This window comes from Sarcophilus harrisii, chromosome 6 (genome assembly GCF_902635505.1).
Source record: "Sarcophilus harrisii chromosome 6, mSarHar1.11, whole genome shotgun sequence".
NCBI classification, from domain to species: domain Eukaryota; kingdom Metazoa; phylum Chordata; class Mammalia; order Dasyuromorphia; family Dasyuridae; genus Sarcophilus; species Sarcophilus harrisii.
The window spans coordinates 246,378,742-246,399,429 of NC_045431.1; the positions used below are offsets into that span (position 1 = coordinate 246,378,742).

Here is a 20,688-nt window from a genome sequence, read left to right on the forward strand (position 1 = left end):
GCTACTCTATTACTCATGGCTGCTAAGAAATACACACTCTTTCTGAGTAAAGTCTAGAGCACAAAACATAACAGAAGTGACCATGTATCTCCCCAGTTCACACCACTTTGAAGAAATCACTAAAAGCTTGCAAACCCCCAGAACTGGCTCTAAAAACAACAGCATGTAATTACCTGAAACTTAAAACAATACTTCACCACCCCAGGGTGAGCAGTCCAACTTTAACATAAAGTTAAACAGCCAAGAAATAAATTAGAAAAGTATGATCACAACAATAAAAGAACATGATCATATCAAACTATAGTAGGAAAGACTAACACAAACTAAGAAAAAGTCAACAATGTGAATACAGCTACAGGTCACACCTCAAAGCAAATTAATAATTGGACCCAAGCCCAATAAGAATTGTTAGAAAAGTTAAAGAAATATAAGAGTGTCAAGGGAAAACTTGGGGAAAGAAATGAGAATGATATAAGAAAATTATGAAAAGAAAAATAACAGCTTCGTAAGAGGCACCACAAATACTGAAGAAAATATTATCTTAAAATTGAATTGTATTAATGGTAAAAGAGGCACAAAATTCACTGAAAAATCCTTAAAAAGTAGAATAGACCAAAAAGCAAAGAAGGTATAAAATTTCACTGGATGTAGAAGATGGGAACTCTGAGAAAAGTATACTTGAAGCAAAGAAATTTACAGCAGGGTGTTTACTCAGTGTAATTGATAAGATAATGGTTCTCTAGTCCATATATACTTAGTGTGATATAGTGATGTAATGATTCTACAATTGGTACATGCTCAGTGTGTAAATACCTCATACTAAGGTATTTAAGGGCTAAGAGGACTGGAGAAAAGTGAGTGTGCGCTCGAGCTCGGTCTCAGGCTCACAGATTCACAGACTCACAGACTCCAGACTCCAGACTCTGTCCCTGACCATCCTTATGGTGACTCTCCTGCTAAGACCAAGGCCCATCCAGAGATCCTCCAGAAAGCTAGCTGGGACATTACAACTGGAAAAAAACTCCTTGAGGCAGCTAGATGGTGCAGTTGGATATCCCTGGAGCCAGGAAGATCTGAGTTCAAATCTGATCTCAGACACATCACTTCCTAGCTGTGTGACCCTGGGGAAGTTACTTAACCCCAATTGCCACACAAAAGAAAAGCCAAAAAATTCCTTAAAAAGCGGAATCAGCCAAATGGAAAAAGAGGCACAAAAGCTCACTGAAAAAAAATAATTCTTTAAAAATTATAACTAGACAAGTTGAAGAAACTAGGAAACAAAGTCAAAAGAATGAACAAATAGAAGAAATGTGAAATTCCTCATCTGAAAAACAAGTGAACTAAAAATAGAATAAGCAGAGATATTTTAAGAATTATTGGACTCCTAAAACTTATGATGAGAAAGAGAGAGAGAATATAGAAATTATCAAGGAAACTGCTCTGGTATCTTAGAACCAAGATAAAATAGATATTGAAAGAATTCACCAATCATCTCCTGAAAGAGTTGAAAATTCCCAAGAATACTACAGCCCAATTCCAAAATTCTCAGGGATCAAGATTACAATCAGCCAGAAAGAAGCAATTCAAATATCACTGAGTCATAGATTCACAGGAACGCAAAATATTTAGCAGCTTCCATATTAAAGGAGTAGAAAGCTTGAAATATGTATCTTAGAAGGCAAAAGAATTAGGATTACAATCAAGGATAACCTACACAGCAAAATTGAATATAATCCCTTGAATGGGAAGATGGATATTTAATGAAATAGAGTATTTTTGAGTATTTATGATCAGAAGACCAGAACTGAATAGAAAATTTCAAATTCAAATAAAAGACTAAAGAGAAGCATAAGGAAATAAACACGACAGAGAAATCATAAGCACTTAATAAGGCTAAACTATTTATATTCCTGTATGGAAACATGGTGTGTGTAACTCCTAAGAATTTTATCATTGTTAGAATAGCTGGGCAAAATCTACATAGACAGAGAGCATAGATATGAGTTGATTATGTTGATGTAATCTAAAATAATTAAAGAGAGAGCAAAAGGAATTATCCTGGAAGAAGAAAAAGGGCAGTGGTAGAATGGGGGAAATTTTCTCACATAAAAGAAGTATACAAGGAAGAACTTTTACAATGGAAGAAGAAAGGAGGTGATGGTTCAATCTCATTAGATTTGGTTTAAAAGGGGAAGGATATATGTGTGTATACCTATATGTACACAAAATTATCTCTGTGTGTATATATATACACATATATACTATATATATCTACATATGTAATATATGTCAATTATTTCTTACCCAATAAGGAAATGTGATTAAACATAAGAGATACAGTGGAGGGGATGATAAAAGAGAAGACAGATTAAGAAAGGAAAATAATGATCAGAAACAAAATAGACTTTTGAAGAAGGAGAGAATAAAAAAGAGAAAGAAAAGAATGAAGAAAGGAAAATAGGATGGAAGGAAATGTACAGTTAGTATCATAACTGTGAATGTGAATAGGATGAGCTCACCCACAAAAAAAAAAAAGAAATATAAAGCAGAATGGATTAGAAACCAGAATACAATAATATGTTGCTTACCAAAAAAAAAGAGGTATAAAATAAAAATGATGAGTTAGAATCTATGCTTCAACTGAAGTAAAAAAAAAAAGGCAGGGGTAGCTATTATGATCACCAACAAAAAAAATCAAAAATATTAAAAGAGATAATCAGGGAAATCACATTTTGCTAAAATCACAGACAATGAAACGATGCCAAAAAAAATTACAGCAGGTTTCTCTGACAAAGGCCTCATTTTCAAATATATAGGGAACTGAGTTAATTTTTTTTAAATGAGAGCCATTCATTCATTAATAAATTGTCAAAGAATATAAACAGCTATTTTTCAGAAAAAAAAAAGAAATTAAAAGTTTAGAAATATTATTGTCACATAAAATACTCTTGTTACTATTTATTAGAAAAAGGCAAATTAAAACAACCCAGAGATATTACCTCACATCTATCAGAAATGACCAAGACTGAAAATGATAAGGAAAAACAGGTACACAATAAAAACATTTTGGTGAAGTTATGAATTGGTCCAGTCATTCTGGAGACCAATTTGGAAATATGTCCAAAGGGCTATACTCCTGGAACCAGCAATGCTACTATTAGGTATAAAACCCAAAGAGAACAAAGGAAAAGGAAAAGGACTTATATGTGCAAAAATATTTCTAGCAACCCTTTTTGTGGTGGCAAAGAATTGGAAATTGATGAAATGCTCATTAATAGGAGAAATGGCTAAAAAAAAAAGTTGAGGCATATAACTCTGATAGAGTACTATTGTGCTATAAAAGTGACAAGGTGTTTTCAAAGAAAAAAACAAAATATGTATTACTGGGCTTATATCTCAAAGAGATATTAAAGAAAGGAAAGGGACCTGTATGTGCCAAAATGTTTGTGGCAGCCCTTTTTTGTAGTGGCTAGAAACTGGAAAATGAATGGATGCCCATCAATTGGAGAATGGTTGGGTAAACTGTGGTATATGAATGTTATGGAATATTACGGTTCTGTAAGAAATGACCAGCAGGATGAATACAGAAAGGCTTGGAGAGACTGACAGGAAATGATGCTGAGTGAAATGAGCACGACCAGAAGATCATTATACACTTCAACAACAATACTATATTATGAAGCTATATTCTGATGGAAGTGGATATCTTCGACAATGAGAAGATCCAATTCAGTTCTAATTGATCAATGATGGACAGAACCAGCTACACCCAGAAAAAGAACACTGGGAAATGAAAGTGGACTACTTGCATTTTTGTTTTTCTTCCCAGGTTATTTTTACCTTTCTGAATCCGATTTTTCTTATGCAACAAGATAACTATATGGATGTGTACACATATGTTGTATTTAAGAAATATTTTAACATGTTTAACATGTATGAGACTTTCTGCCATCTAGGGGAGGAGGGTGAGGGAAGGAAAGTTGAAACAGAAGTGATTACAAGCGACATTGTCGAAAAATTACTCATGCATATGTTCTGTCAATAAAAAGCTATTTAAAAAAACATGAAGACCTTTATAAACTAATGCAGAGTGAAATGAGAAGTAGATCATTGTGTACAATATGAGCAATGTTGCAATAATGATCAACTATGAAAGATTTGACTACTCTGATCAAAATGATCCACAACAATTTCAGTCTACTCATCATGAAAAAATGCTATCTACCTCCAGAGAGATGAACTCTGACTGCAAATTGAAGTATCATTTTTATGTTTAATTTTTTTGCCCTTTTTGTAATGTTGGCTAAATATGTTTTGCTTAATTTCACATATAAATTGAAATTTTGTTTGTCTTCTCCATGGATAAGAGAGTAGTGGAAGGGAGGGAGGGAATCTGGAATTTAAAATATTAAAAAAAGAATGTTTTAGATAAATAATTTTAAATTGCTTTTTTAGGATAATAACACTCAATCCAAAAGGAACCATCAAATATAGAATATAATATGTCAGACTTGAAATGGTTCAGAAAATAGCAAACAGAAATAAGGACACATTCTATAAAACGTCAACACTCAGAAGGATCTTGGAATATAGAATATCAGATCTATAAGAAAATTTAGATAATAAAATACAGAATATTATAGCTAAATCCCTAGGAGAAAGAACAAAAATAAATGATACCTAGAAAGGAATTTAGAGCACAAAATACAGAATATAAAAGAGAAAACGAGAGCACATAATGTAGTATTTTAATACTAGAAGAGAGTCTAGTTATGTTAATTCAAATATTCTTAACTTTGACTTCATGGACCCTTAAAGCATTTGTAGATAGATTTCAGGGAGTTCATGAACTTGAAAGGGAAAGAGATATCTCTTTACTGCAATGTAGTTGGTTCCCTTTGAAATCCATTTTTGTTTTATTCATTTCAAAACATTTTTCTGAAATTGTCCATTGATTTCATCAGATTGTCAGAAATTGTCCATTGATTTCATCAGATTGTCAAATGGGTTCATGGGATACAAAATGTTTATAACATCTGTTCAAATTGAAGCATGTCTTATTACAGAAGTAGAAAACTAAAGTTTAAGAAAATAACTCAACCAGAGCAAGATTGTAATGGAACCAGAACTTCAATGCAGGTCTCTGGCCTCCAGTCCATTTCCTTTAGTCTATTATACCAGACTCCTTTGAAATTTATACAACAAACAAAATGAACTTTTTCCTTCCTTGTGGATATGGACTTTTCCTTTTCTCACTTTGCCCTCAATCATTCAGGAGCTTTCCAAGAAAGGTTAATTCTTCAAAATCCCAGCCTCTAACTGGTCACAGTTCTTGCTACATTGGAAAGGAGGAAGCAAGAATTTATTAAGCCCCTCATATGCTCCAGGCACAGTGCAAAGTTTTTTATGAATGTTACCTTATTTGATCCATTTTATAGTTGAGGAAACTAGAGCAGACAAAAGATAATGACTTGCTTTGGATCACATAGTGGTTCTCCAAATATGGTCTAGAGAATCCTGGGGATCTCTGAAACCCTTTTAGAGGGTCTACAAATTCAAAAATAGTTTTTATTTCCAATATGGTAAATGTTTATAAATATAATCCAGATAAACAAAAACGCTTTGGAGAGATCCTCTATCATTTTTAATAGGATAAAGATACTGAAAACAAAAGTTTGAGAACCACTGACATAGAGAGTGACTGATGTAAGATTTTGACTTGGATCTTCCTGAATCCTGTCCAGCACACTATCCACTGCACTTTCCAGTTCTTAAAAGGTTAACTGTGATGGACAGTAACAATGGTAGCAAGAGACTGATCCTTCTTCAGTATGCATAATTTTAGGTCAATGAGACCAGTCTAGAAATATGGGACATTTCTGCTTCTCAAATTACTTCTGCTTATAATATGCAAAAATAAAATGACATATCAGGGGAATTGCCTGGGAATTTGCTTACACGTAAGTTTTTTAACAGTATCTCTTATCTACACCATTACTCAGTTATGCTTTTAGAAAAGAAAAAACAATAGCTATAGATATGATAAGATTGCTTGTAAACATGACCTGGAAAAACCTAACAGAGTGTCTCCATGGGAGAAGACACACATCCTTCCTGACTTTAAAATAAACTTGCATAGGAATATAAGTTTAATTTTATTCTTTAGGCCAGTGAGCTGAAAGAACAATCAGGAAAATTCTTAAAAATGTGTGAAGCCCATTCTCTTTAAGCATTCTAATTCCCTTTAACTACTTCCTAGAGTACTGAGACCAAAGTCATCTCCTGTGTGTTATAGTGGGAAATACCCTGGAACTGCTGCTCAAATTTAGCTCTGACCTTAGACAAGTAATCTCCCTTTGTATAAGTTCAGTTCCCTCATACATTTACTGTGTTTAGTTCTTGTAATATGTACCTGAGGAAAAGTGATGTATAAGATGTGGACATGATAAATAATTGTGTTGTATAGTATTAAGAACCTGGATTTGTAGGGTGACAGATTTAAATCCAAGTTGCATTCTGAACTATTTGGGTGACATTAAATATGTTACATGCTCTATGTGAGCCTCAGTTTCCATCAAACAGACACTTATTAAGTGACTACTATGAGTCAGACACTTGTAGTGAGAATATTGATATGAGTAAAATAATCTTTCTTCATAAGAAACATATATTAGTGGAGGTAATAGAAATAAATACATATTTTAATATAATATGTAGGTGTATAAAATACAAATAAATATAGTTAACTACAAATTAATTTGGGAAGGAAGACACTGGCAGTAAGGGGAATTAGGAAAGCTATGGCTACCCCTCGATTTTAAATTCTTCTGAGCTTAACGGTTTGGTCATGTATACGTATTGCGTATCTAATTTATATTTTAATATCTTTTAACATCTACTGATTATCCTGCCATCTGGGGGAGGGGATGGGGGAAAGGAGGGGAAAAATTGGAACAAGAGGTTTGGCAATTGTCAGTGCTGTAAAGTTACCCATACATATAACCTGTAAATAAAAGGCTATTAAAAAAATAAAAATAAAAAAATTCTTCTGAGCCAAGGTAAACCCCCAAATTGTTGGGGTAGGTGTTTTCCAAAAAGATCCTAAAGATCTTAAATTGGACAGGAGTGTCACAAGTCACAATAATCATATTGGCAAGTTGTATGACTTTTATTAGTATGTGCACCCACCTCCCAGGGTTGTTGAAAATATCTAACGCTATAATGATTATGAAGTGCTCAACACAATGCCAGACATATGGTAAGCACTACATAAATACTATTATTATTTCTTTAATCAGATATAATTGTTCCTTATTTCATAACTCCATATCATGTTTTAGATGTGGTTCATATAAAATGACAAAGGTGCTCAAATAAATTATTTTCTATATAAGATAATTTGGAAATGCGTTAGGCTGAACTGATGTCATCTGACTGGTAATAAGTTTTGTTTCATGTTTTAGATACAAGATATTGTGTATGTTGTTATTGTGTTTCTATTTTTTTCTAATATTGTGAAATTTGAGAAACCATTGTATCAGAAATGCTATTAGATAAATAGCTCCTTCCCCCCCCCTTTTTGACATGCCCTACAGTCTGAGAACTGCTGAAGGTGAATGGTTGTCCCAGGGAAAAGTTGAAGAAACAAGCTTGAGCATGATTTAAGGTAGAATTCTCTTGACTTCGTTTCCCCATGGTGCTTATCCTTTTTCATCAGGAAATTTTCTCTCCTGATTAATTCTGAATCTGGTTATAGTATTAGCTTTCAAATATATTTAGTGGGAAATTCAGACTTTGGGTATGTTGAGTTCTCAAATTTGGATTAAAAATTGTATATATAAAATTGCATTGACAATTATAAAAAAGAAAATGAAATTATTTTCCTATTTTTAAATGTCTGATAATTTTTTAAAAAAATAGAAAGGGTCATTTTACAAGTCAGATCATCATGAATTTTTTTTGGATTTCTATGTTAGGCACATGCTTAAGGTTAAAAAAAATAAACATCAAATGATACATAAAAACTGAAATTCTCTGAAGTTTCTGGTGAATTTTGAGTTCCTAATTTAATTTCCTAATTTAATGTGGTAGGTAGATTTTGATTTGATTTTTAATTTAATTTCCTAATTTAATGTTCTTCACAAAGCTCTGTTGCTAATAGGGTCAGAAACATGAGGCTTGAACTGGGTTTCACTACATGAACTAGTATTAGAAGGCCAAATTTAGGAGTTGTACTAGATTGTATCAAATCTTGTTACTATCAGATTTTAGCAGAATTGCCTAGAATTGCTAATCATGGGAATTGAGTGACATCCTGTTTCACACTTGAAAATTCTTCCCCCTCCCTACTTCCAAAATACTTAATATGACTGCTTCTCCCCAATTTTATTAGATTATATTGCAATGGAGGAATATGGCAAGAGGATTTTTAGAAAATTAAAACTGACAAGAACTTTAGAGATGTACTAATTCAATGGTATCAAACTCACATAGAAATAAGAATCACTAAGTAAGACATAAGTACTCTTGCAGACCACATATTAACTTAGAAAATAATGTTAATATTATCTCATTTTATTGTATTTTTATTTATTTTGTTAAATGATTCTATTTTTAATCTGGTGTGGGCCACACTCAAGAATATTGTGGGACACAAATTTGACACTTCTGATCTAATCTAATTCTGTCATTTTCTAAAATGAATTTTTTTTCTAAAGCTCAAAGGAAGGGGGAAGCTAAGTGATGCAATGGATAGAATACCAGCCTTGAAGTCAGGATGGTTTTAGTTCAAATCTGATCTCAGACACTTAACACTTCACAGCTGTGTGACCCTGGGCAAGTCACTTAATCCCTAATTGCTTCCGCAGAGATAGATAGATAGATAGATAGATAGATAAAGTAGATAGATAGGTAGAGAGATAGAGAGATAGAGAGATGATAGATAGATAGATAGATAGATAAAGTAGATGGATAGTAGATAGATAGATAAAGTAGATGGATAGATAGATAGATAAATAGATGGATGAATAAATAAACAAAGCTCAAAGGGGTAAGAAGTCTGAAAGAAAAGATTTGAAGTAAGCTCTCTGATTCAGAATTCAACTGAATTCTTTCCACAATAGCTTGGGAATATAAGGTTCTAAGGGAGATGGAGTTGGGACTCCATTCCAACGAATTGACTCAATTTTCCTTTCCTTTCCATACAGACAATCCTGATTAACCTGGTTAGTACTACTGATATCACATGCTATGTCAATAGAAAGTCTAAAAAGATAATATTTTATGAATAAAAAGATAGAGAAAATTAATCCCTAATGGGATCACCCAACATTCAACCTGTCAGGGTATGCAATTCAATCCACATGCCTAGTTATTTCAGGGATTTACTTAGCCATTTTATGGCTACTGCTGTGGTTTCTGTTCCTCCTTCTGCTCCTCCCTTCACCCTAAAATTTTGGACAAAAAACAACAAACCTCAATTCTCACAATTTGCTTTTGAAGAAAGAAGCAATATAGAAAGACAAGAGTGCCCTCTGCCTGTAGATATAAGGATCAGCCAGAGAGCTAAAGAACTGAAAAGACCAATAATCCAGCAAAGTATGTTTTTATTGAGCCCTGTGAATTCTCAAGAGAATAGGAAACCAGAATAGGATATTTACAAATGGCTGAAGAGAGAAATTAGAATCTTAAAGGAATTTTAAAAAGGAATAAATGGTAGGATTTGTGGCCTACTCAGCAGGAAAAAAATAAGAAGAACTTAAATCCACAGTATTGAGTCTCTCCAACAAGATAAAAAATAGAACAATTGACTGGGAATATAGGTATACTAACTGGAGTGGAGAACAATTTGAGAGATTCAAAATGTAGTAAATATAAATAAAAATCATGAATGATCTATACAAACAAAATACTTTGATCATGAAAATTCACAGAGATGACCTAACGATATTAAGCCTCCTAAAAGATGTCCCCCCCCCAAAAAAAAAAACCCTTACAAGGGTTATGCAAGAAAAAATACAAAAAAACTGCTCAAAACTGTAAACTTCCCAGAATTTTTGGATATAGAAAGAAAAATAACAACTGAAATAATCCACAGATTGCCTCCAGAAAAAAAAGTACAAGAATACAAATCTCTCCCCACCCCACCCCAAAAATCTGAGATATATAGTGGTTAAATTAACCCAATTATTGACAAATCTCACATACAAGAAACCACTTCAAATATAAAAATAAAAGAAATCTGAATAATGGAAAACCTACCAGAATCAGCAGAAAAGTATGGAGTAATACATTTCCAAAAGTAAAGGGAACTCAAGATTCAACCCAAAATGACACCCTGCAGCCTAATTATCAATGATAAAATGTAGATATTCAATAGAAGAAAAGCATTCGATATATAAGGAACAGATACAAACTTACCTTATTTTTATAAGATATTTTTTAAAGAATATAAAATATTTTATATATTTTTATATATTTTTTCTATTCCCCAAATGATATGTGGTCAAAAGATATTCAGAGGTAGTTTTCCAAAAGAAGAAACCAAATCTATCATGAAAAATTACTCTAAATTATTATTGATTAGAGAAATGCAAATTAAAATTTTAAGGTACCATGTCACACCTGTCAGATTTACTAATGTGACTGAAGAAATAAATGATAAATGTTGGAGGGGATATGGATAAGTAAAGACACAATGCATTATCAATAAAGTTTTGAATTAGTCCAATCATTTTACAGAACAATTTGGAACTATACCTAAAAGGATGATGATTATGTATACATACCCTTTGACCCAGCAATCCCACTATTAGATCTATATCATTTAATGAATAGCAAGCATTTTACATTTCACCTCTGTTCTGCATTATCCAAACAATGCTGATGGTAAAGCAAGCAGATTTGGGCTAGTCCTCTACTTGAAAAGTGACCATCTACTTCAAAATAATATAATGCTTACAAGAGACATCACCACCATTATGATCAGCAGTTTCCCTGACATCCATTCACCTCTGGCTGTCAATGGTAAACCTTAGTCTTCAAAGTAACAAGACTCCCTATCAACCAGATACTTCCACTTTTATAATACTTGTTCAACTGTAATTAAGAACAAAGAGATCCAAAAGAGGAAAACTAACAAAATCACAGGCAAGAGCTTATTCAATGGTGTCCCTCTAGAACCAGCTGCTATGTTGCCAAGTTTTCTAGGAATAAAGGGAAAATATGCACAAAAGCATTGAGGTAGGGGACAAAATAGTGTATACATGGTCATAACATCATAGGATCATAGGGTAAGAGACTTCTAACCTATGATTCAATGAAAGAAAGAATGAAGAAAGCAGGATATAAGCGATCAAGCATTGAAATGTTCCCTTTCTGCTCCCAGTTCATCATCACAGATTCCCTTTTCTTTGAAACAGAGAATAAAACCACAGGACCACAAAGATGCAGGTAAATGGCAGTTCTTTCCCTTAAAAGAAAGAGGAAGGAACCCATTACCCTTTTCTTACCACTTGAAAGGGGAAGGACAAAGAGAGGATCTTGGGTCAATAGTGACCGAAAATCTGGCCTAGACATTTGTGTTCCTCATCAGTCATTCTTATAGCATTGCCTGTGCAACCAAAACTGGAACTCTTTAGATATCCCTTTCTTTCCATATTATATACCAGACTGGATCATTCTCATAGGCGCCATAGAAATACTCAAAACTGGCTTTAGAGAATATAGGGGTCATCTTTTTTAAATTTTTTATGATAATACCTTTTTTATTTTTCAAAATATATGCAAAGATAGTCAATATTCACCCTTGCAAAAACTTGTGTTCCAATTTTTCTCCATCTCTCTCCACCTCTCCTCTCCCCTACATAGCAAGTAATCCAATATAAGTTAAAGGTGCAATTCTTCTAAACTTATTTCCATATTCATCATGCTGCACAAGAAAAAATAGATCAAAAGGAAAAAATGAGAAAGAAAAAACAAGCAAATAAACAAAAAAGATGAAAATACTATGCTGTGATCCACATGCAGTCCCCACAGTCTTCTCCCAAGGTGTAGATGGCTTTCTCCATCACAAGTCTATTGGAATTGACCTGAATCACCTCATTGTTGAAAAGAGCCACATCCATCAGAATTGATCATGGTAGAATATTTTACAATGTATAATATACATTATACAATGTACAATGTATAATATGTACAATGATCTCCTGGATCTTCTCATTTTACTCAGCATCAGTTCATGTAAATCTCTCTAGCCTTTCTGAAATATGTATTTATTAGAAATAATTTAATTTTCTTCTGTTTAATATCTATAATATTTACCTTCTTCAGACCATAGTTTTCTAATTTGTAGGATCAAATGTTTGATGTTACTGTCCTGTAAAATTCTTCCTAGCTCTCAATCTAGGATACTATAAATATATCCATTTACATTTTGATAAAAGATCAAAAGACAACTACTGTTTTAAGCATCACTAATTGGTTTCCCGAGATGAATGAGTTAACTTTTTTAGTTTTATAATTTTATTTTATCTTTTCATATTTTCTCATTTTCATTCTTTCACATTTTTATTTTTAGTTGCAAATTCTCTCCTTCTCTCTAGCCCCTATTCACTAATTAATACAAAAAAAGATACCCATTATATTTATGAAATAATTGAAAATATATTTCCACATTATCCATGTTACAAAAATAAAAAAGCTAGGAAAAATAATATATATTTAATACACATAATATAAATATAACATAAAACTTATTTAAAATATGTACCAATCTGCACTCAGAATTCATCAGTCTTTTTCTGGGAGTGAATAGCACTTTTCATCATGAGTCCATTGGAATATTCTAATTATGAACAATCGTCCATTGGAATATTCTAATTATGAACAATCGTGAAAGACTTGGCTGCTCATTTTACATCAACTTATCAAGTAAGTCCTTCCATGTTTTCCTTAAATCATCTCCTTCATTATTTATTGTAGAACAATGGTATCCTATTACAATTATACAGTACTACTTGTTCAGCCATTTTCTATTTGGTGGGCATCCCCTTAATTTCCAAAAAGCTTCTATTTTTTGTAGATAGATAGAAATGTAAATATATATATATATATATATATATATATATATATTTGCCTCTTCCTTTTTCTTTGATTTCTTTGAGATATAGATGTAGCAGTGTATTACTGGGTCATACAGTTAGCACAGTTTGATACTACTTTGAATTTTATTCCTAATTGTTCTCCAGAATGGTTGGACCAATCCATTGCTCCATGGACCTTGCAGTGTCTGGTTTTCCAAACCCCCTGGGCTTTTGTTTTTATCTTTTTCTATCATGTTAGCTGATAACTGAAAGGTCTGAGGTGGTACCTCAGAGTTATTTTAATTTTTTTCTCCAATCAATAATCATACAGAACAATTTTCATGTGATTATTGATAGCTTTGCTTTCTGTGAAAACTGACTGTTTGTATTCCCAAAGAGCTCTCAAACTATGCATATTCTTTGACCCAGCAGTGTTTCTACTGGGTCTGTATCTCAGAGATCATAAAAAATGAAAAGGATCCACATGTGCAGAAACATTTGTAGCAGCCCTTTTTGTAGTGGGTTTGACTGAGTATGAGAAATGACAACCCTTTCCTTGAAAAAAAGGAGGCAGAGCTATTCTAGACATATGCCTTACTTTTGAAATCACCGATATTCACTAAACAGACCATTCTAAGTGTTTCTATCATAGATGGATCTCAGGGCTAGGGATTTATAAAAATGACCAAGTCTGGTATGCTTTATGTCTGGGGAAGGGACATTTGGACGACCTTAAAATCTATCAGAATCTAGGAGTAACTTGAGTCCATCATCCATGTTTGACCACACAGCCAATTCTAAGAACGACTGATTAGGAAAACAAAAATATAAATAGCAAAACACCTCATTTCTTAGCCCAAGATTTTTTGCTGCTTTAGCCAGAGGATCCCTCCCTCTTTTTCCTTCCTCTTTCAAGGGGCAGGAAATGAATAGTAAACTCCTTCCTCTTTTTCGGATTTCGGAGAAAAACTACCACCTACCCAGCCCTTTGTAGTTCTGTTTAATGATGAACTAGAGACAGAAGGAAGAACATACGAGTTCTTGAACTCCTATATCCTGTTTTCTTCATCCTTCACATTCCCGAATCCTTTGGCAGATCAGCCCACTGCCTCATAGCAGGCAAGGTCCTACACCTGTTATTTTTGCTACCGAATCATTTCAGTCATATGAAACTCTTCGAGACTCCATTTGGGGGGTTTCTTGGCCAAGAGACTGAACTGGTTTGCCGTTTCTTTCTCCGGCTCATTTTACATATGAGGCAACTGAGGCAAACAGGGTTAAGTGATTTGTCCAACATCACACAGCTACTTAGCATCTTGGCTCCAGCCCCAACACTATCAACTGTGCCATTCAGCTGCCTTCCACTTCCTGTGAATTTGGACAATAATTCCAACAAAAAGCCTCACTTGGGAAGAAATGGGAATGATCTTAAGTCACTGTTATGTCTCTAAACTGAGGGTGAGAAAAAGAAAATGCAGGGAACATTCTCTTGGTACCCACTTGGATTTCCCCTTCCCCTGTCACGCAGTGGAAAGCAGTGGGGATACTCTAAGCTAAATCAAAGAACCAGAAATGGAAATGAGAGCCTGAGATCTCATGTACTCATAACATCCAGTATAATCAGAGGGGTAGTATCTGGTAAATTTGAGCTAAAAGAAAAAAGAAATCACCAGACATGGAATTAATGTGAAGGACAAAAGTACTTCTGTGCATAACTGTGTTAGCTTAGAGATACTGGTATTTAATTAGAGTTTTCAAACCAAATGGTAGCTAAGCCAGAGATCTGGAAAGTCTCCCACCCACCTTTGCTTGGTCTTAGGATGCCATCTCCCAGGATCCAGTTCACTCTCCTGCAAAAGCCTGCCCTCTTGCTTAGGCGGACTGCCCCTCTTTGGATACTCATTCCCCAAAATAAGAGGTAATCAGACAGTAGCAGACTGCCCAAGGTCAGGATGAATGGGGCAAAGGGAGGGGGGAGCAAATGCCAAGATGGAAAGGACTGGGCCCTTCTCTCTACAAAAATACAAAACTCTATAAAGCCAAGAACTAGGTCTTGCTTCTCTATTGATCTCACTAGCTGCACAGAAATGATTAAGGTAATCTATATTGAAGGTTTTTAGCAATTCATAGGTTTCCTATCAAACAAATCATCCACCCCCTTGCTTTGCCACTATAAACAATTGCTGGGGGAGAAAGTAAATTTCTCCTCAAAGTTGAAATCTTCAGACTCACTTGTTCCACACCCTTTTCATCTGATCTTGGAATTTTAATGCTTTTATCATCTCCATAATTGGAAGTCCCCTTACAAATTCCTGTTCTCTGTCACTCTCTCACACCTGTAATTCAAAGCAAAAAGAAAACCTTTCCCTGATACATGCCCACACACTCCCATCCCTTCCCAGCTCAATTCTCTCCATCCAGAGTTCTAATCTTTTTCTCCCCTCTCTTCTCACTGTGACTCCTAGAATTCTCTGTTCACCAAATCCCCTTCATTTAAGAGTTCTTTTTCCCCCACTACTTCCATCTGCTAGCATTCCCTGAATCCTGGCTTTCTCTTGAAGACGATCTCTCTTGGTCCTCTTCTCTAAGGCTGGTTGCTCTGCTCCCTACCACTTCTCTCTGCCTCCACAACTCCAGAAGGAGTGACTAATATGCTTTTTGCTTCCCACTGTCTTTTTCAGACCTTTTTCCCATCAATTAGTATCTCTTTCTCCTCTCCCCCCCTTAAGTTTACATCACTATAGGGAAAGAAGTTTTCTGTTGACTTAATAAGTAATATTGAATGGAATAAAATAAGGGCTTGAAAAAACTGATTAATGGAGGGGGGAGTTGCCATTTTATTAGCTAATAAAAAAAATTTTGGAATGTCCCTGACATGTCAAGATTTGACAATAAAATGTGAATAAACACATCAAGGACCAGACTGAGTGGAGACTCATAAGAGATTGTTGGTGGTCAATCCTACATTTCTTGTTATATATGTATTTACTCTGCTCTATAATTTCAGCAGTACATGTAACTAGAGAGATTCACTTCAAGGGCCAAGGTGCTTAGAGCAGCAATCACAGAGGTTCAAGAACAAAGATGATGGAACTCAGGCTCCTGGGGGTGGAATCACAGTATATCCACAGGTGAAAGTAGCAGAAACTTCCAAAAGTTAAGAATCCTCAGTCACGGAGGATACCTGGGAATCCAATTTTGTGTTACTACTTCCATCTCTTGCTGCTCTCTCTTTTTTTTTAATCTTCCACAGATCTTGCCTCCCCGTATTCACAGATGATTGAGGCAGGCTACACTTAGAGGCTAGCCAAAGAAAAATCAGATTCACTGACAATTTGCTGATATTGTTGTAAGGAAACACTGAGCTTGTTAGAGGACTAGATATAGTACTCTAATATAGATTACATAGAAGACTGTTGTGGGTGTTGGAAAGGGGAACATGAGGAGCCTGTCACTAATGCAGAAAGTACCTATTAATAAAGAATTCCAAGGAAAATGTAGTTGATTTGCTCTTTTATTAAAAATAGTCAGAAAGGGTAGAAAATTTTGGAAGATAAGGTTTTGTAAGGGTCAATGTTGAAAAATTATCCATGCATATGTTTTGCAAATAAAAAGCTTTAATAAAAATTTTAAAAACAATTTTTAACATTTAAAAAATTTAAAAAGGGAAAGGGAAGCAAGTTTTCTTTATGAAACTGTCCAGGTGACTTCCTAGAAATGCAGTTGTGTTAACAACTGCGCTCTGAATCCTCATCCCTCCTGCGCAGACTTTAACAGCAAAGTTCTCTGGCACATAGAAAGTCATGAAGTGACCTATAAAGCCAATAAAAATCCCACGTATGAGTCTCTTAAAGGCGCAAAAATAGAATTGTAAAGAGTATTGGAACAGAAAAATTCTAGTGACCTCACCCTTCTGTGGAGGGCTGGCACTGGTTAAACAGGACAAGAAAGATGGCATTGTGAGGACCTGGATGCCCAACTTCTCGTATTCACTTATTCTTCTTATTCACTCTGCAGGAGGAGCTGGAACAAAGGTATAGTTTATCTATGTGTCTCCCAAGCCCAATCCACCAAGATACCTCTCACTTCTCTAATCTTAATCTCATCTGCACAATGAAATATAGGAGTAACTGTCATCTAAGCAAGGGAGAGATTCTGCCACCAAAATGAACTACCTTATCCGGGCACTGGTCCAAAATATTTTCCAAGTCGAGAGGCTTTGTTGTACCTGAGATCTGAGAAATTCAGAGCAGAAGGCCCAAGAGAGCACCAGTCCATTCCTCATCCCCAATATCCAGAAGAGAATTGGAGAGTCCTTCTAGCTGCCACTGAGGTAAATATATTGGTGAATGACCAGGGACTGTCCACTGTTCGCTTACCAATCAGCACCACCACTGTATTCACTGTGTGGCAGTTCCCTTCAGATCTCAGGAAAGAGCTTTCTGAAAAAGCTGTAATGCTCCAATGTTTGTACACACTGACAAAAATATCCTTGATTCTCATTTATGCTCTTGTAATTAAAGCTGCTCTGTCCTGTAATCCCAAAAGGGGGAAGTGACTGAAGGATTCCCTCAAACCAAAAAATGAATATCCCTCCTCCCAGAGTGCTCCCCAAGAGAACTTACCCCAAGCAGAGAGAAAACGGACTTCTTCCCACTCTCATCTTCCCTAAAATCCAGTCTTTGCTAGAACTGTTGTGGGGATCACTATGGGTACTTATCTGAACTCTCAATCAGTTCTCCCAGGGTCTCATGGGCTTCAAGTCTCCCTCCTCACACTTTGTCTGCTTCCCCTAACATATTTACCATCTCATTGTGGTTTCCTCTGCTTTAAAGAATTTATAGATGAGATGACAGACAGCAAGGAAAGTTTCTCAGCAAAATGGATTGTTACTTAAACAACATAAGAAGTAATAAATCTTTAACTTTTATTGCAAGAAATCTTTTCTTCTAGTATCTATTATTTTTTTTTAAGTTTTGATTATAGTCCAACAATCAAAAAAGAGGAAAAGATTGTTTAGGAAACTTAGTGGCCAGCTCAGCCACTGTTTTGTTTTTTATTATTTTTTAAAGAAATCTATGTATACTTATTTCTAAGTCCAATTTTTCTTGTGCAGCAAAATAACTGTGTGGATATGTATACATATATTGTGTTTAACATATACTTTAACATAGTTAACATGTATTGGTCTATCTACCATCTAGGGGAAGGGGGGAAGGAGGGGAAAAGTTGGCACAGAAGGTTTTGCAAGGGTCAAATCTGAAAAATTACCCATGCATATATCTTGTAAATAAAAAGCTATAATAAAAAAAAAAGAAATCTATGTATAGTCAGGTTTTTATACATATATACAGATATGATTCAACAGTCAAAAACCATTTACTAAGATTTTGCTGACATGTGAAAAGGTGCTCTAAATCACTATTGATCACAGAAGTGCAAATTAAGACAATTCTGAGGTACTACTTCACACTTCTCAGACTGATTAAGATGACAGGAAAAGAAAATGATGAATGTCAGAAGGAATGTAGAAAATGGGACATTAATATGTGAATTGTGAATTGTGAACTGATCCAACCATTCTGGAGAGCAATTTGGATCTAAACCCAAAGGACTATCAAACTGTGCATACCCTTTGATCCAGTATTGTTTCTACTGGGCTTATATCCCAGAGAGATCTTAGAGGGAAAGGGCCCATATGTGCAAAAAATGTTTGTGGCGGCCCTTTTCATAGTGGCAAGGAACTGGATGCCCATCAGTTGAGGAATGGCTGAATAAATTATGGGATATGAGTGTTATGGAATATTATTGTTCTGTAAGAAAAGATCAGCAGGATAATTTCAGAGAAGCCTGGAGAGACTTACACGACTGATGCTGAGTGAAATGAGCAGGACCAGGAGATCATTGTACATAGCAAGAACAAGATTGTATGATGATCAATTCTGACGGACGTGGCTCTTTTCAGCAATGAGATGATTCAGGCCAATTCCAATGGTCTTGAGATAGAGAGAGCCATCTGCCTCCTGAGAGAGAACTGTATGGATGACAACATAGTATTTTCACCTTTTTTATTGTTGTTTACTTGCATTTTGTTTTTTTTTTCTCATTTTTTTTCCTTTTAGATCTGATTTTTCTTGTGCAACATGATAATTGTGGAAATATGTTTAGAAGAAATGCACATATTGAACACAAAGTTTTGCAAGGGTGAATGTTGAAAATTATCTATGCGTGAGTTTTGAAGATAAAAAAGCTTTAATTTTAAAAAAAGAGTTTACTGAGCATCAGGCACTGTGCTAATTGTTGGGGACATAAAGAAAAGAAAAACCAACAATTTTTATTTGAAAGAGGACCTGTTCTGACAGAAAAGGCGATATGTAATTAAATTGAAGATAATTGAAGATAACCTGAAGATAAATTGAAGATAATTTCAGAGAGTGGGTGGCACTTGTTTGTCTGGAGGTGGAAGAAGAGAGAATAGATCAGAAAAATCCTTTTGCACAAAATGGGATTTCAACTCTCTTGAAGGAAGGCAAGGAACCCTAGAAGGAGAGGTGAGAAGAAAGAGAATTCTTCCCATGGGGCAGGCCTAGTGAAAAAGCTCAGTGAAGGTTACGGAGATAAAATGCTGTGTACAAGAAGCAGCAAGTAGAACGGTGTGGCTGGATGGAAAGGAAAATGTAGGATGAAATCAAGTTATGAAGAATTTTAGATGCTGACCAGGACACATTATATTTGATCTTGAAGGCAGGAAGTTACCTGGAGTGAGAAAGACCTCAAATTGTGCCTTGGTTGCTTCCTGGCTGCTTGATTCTGAACATGTCATTTATCCAATGTGTCTCTATGATCCAGAGTAACCATGAGGAGAAAATGACAAATTATCGGAAAAACATTTTCCAAACTTAGAAGAGCTATGAAAATGTTAGAGATCACTGTTGTTTCTATTGATGAGGTCCTGAGTAACTAGGTAGGGTTGGCAGAGAAAGCCTGAAGTACTGATGAGATTACTTCCTGAGACAAGCAGGGAAGGGCACTGATGGGAATCAGTTCAACTTTGTGGAACTCCCCCCTCTGTAGAGGTCATGAGTAGCCATGTCCAGTCGGAAATATAAACTATGTCAAACCATTGAGGTTAAATTTCTCCTATAACTCTGTGTGTGGCTCATCCATGGAAGGAGGAATCCCTTTCATGGTTAGCCCGCCACAGCACTCTGACTGATGCTGTGTTTCTCCTCACCCCACCCTATGCCTCATGGTGTTTTTACTTCTTCTTGGAGCTAACTTTTTTAGGGTACTAAATCCCTCTATAGCTTTAGCCTGCCAGTCAGTGCAATACTCCCACCTCATGGAAAAATCCTTTAGTGGATTCTTCCAAAATCCTTTCCTTACGGACCTTACTGCTCTCCCAAATCTATCTCATAATTACCATTCCTGGTATCTATTTTATCTCTTCATTTTGTCTGTAAACTCTTCTCATAAATAATTCTCTCTTTTGCCAAACAGAATTCTTCAATGACCGAACCCCAACATTTGCTGCCAATTGCTCTCCTAAATCATATCACTATTATTATAAAGATAAAACCTTCCTTAAACTCATATTTGGATTGGT

At 35.0% G+C, this 20,688-nt stretch overlaps 1 protein-coding gene and 1 long non-coding RNA gene across 2 annotated transcripts in view; both read right to left on the reverse strand.

Moving 5' to 3' along the window:
- LOC100932913 (olfactory receptor 14I1-like) overlaps nucleotides 1–10,901 on the reverse strand; it is a 110,587-nt gene extending 99,686 nt beyond the window's left edge. Inside the window, exon 1 of the mRNA XM_031944274.1 lies at nucleotides 10,788–10,901. The gene's annotated coding sequence lies outside the window, so the exon portion shown is untranslated. The remainder of the gene's footprint in view (nucleotides 1–10,787) is intronic.
- Nucleotides 10,902–16,580: 5,679 nt separating this feature from the next.
- On the reverse strand, nucleotides 16,581–17,910 carry LOC105751020. The gene is made up of 3 exons (XR_001121344.2): nucleotides 17,708–17,910; nucleotides 16,992–17,105; nucleotides 16,581–16,895 (listed from the first exon to the last, which is right to left on the reverse strand). It is a non-coding gene; the product is annotated as an uncharacterized LOC105751020 (long non-coding RNA).
- Between the last annotated feature and the right edge of the window lie 2,778 nt (nucleotides 17,911–20,688).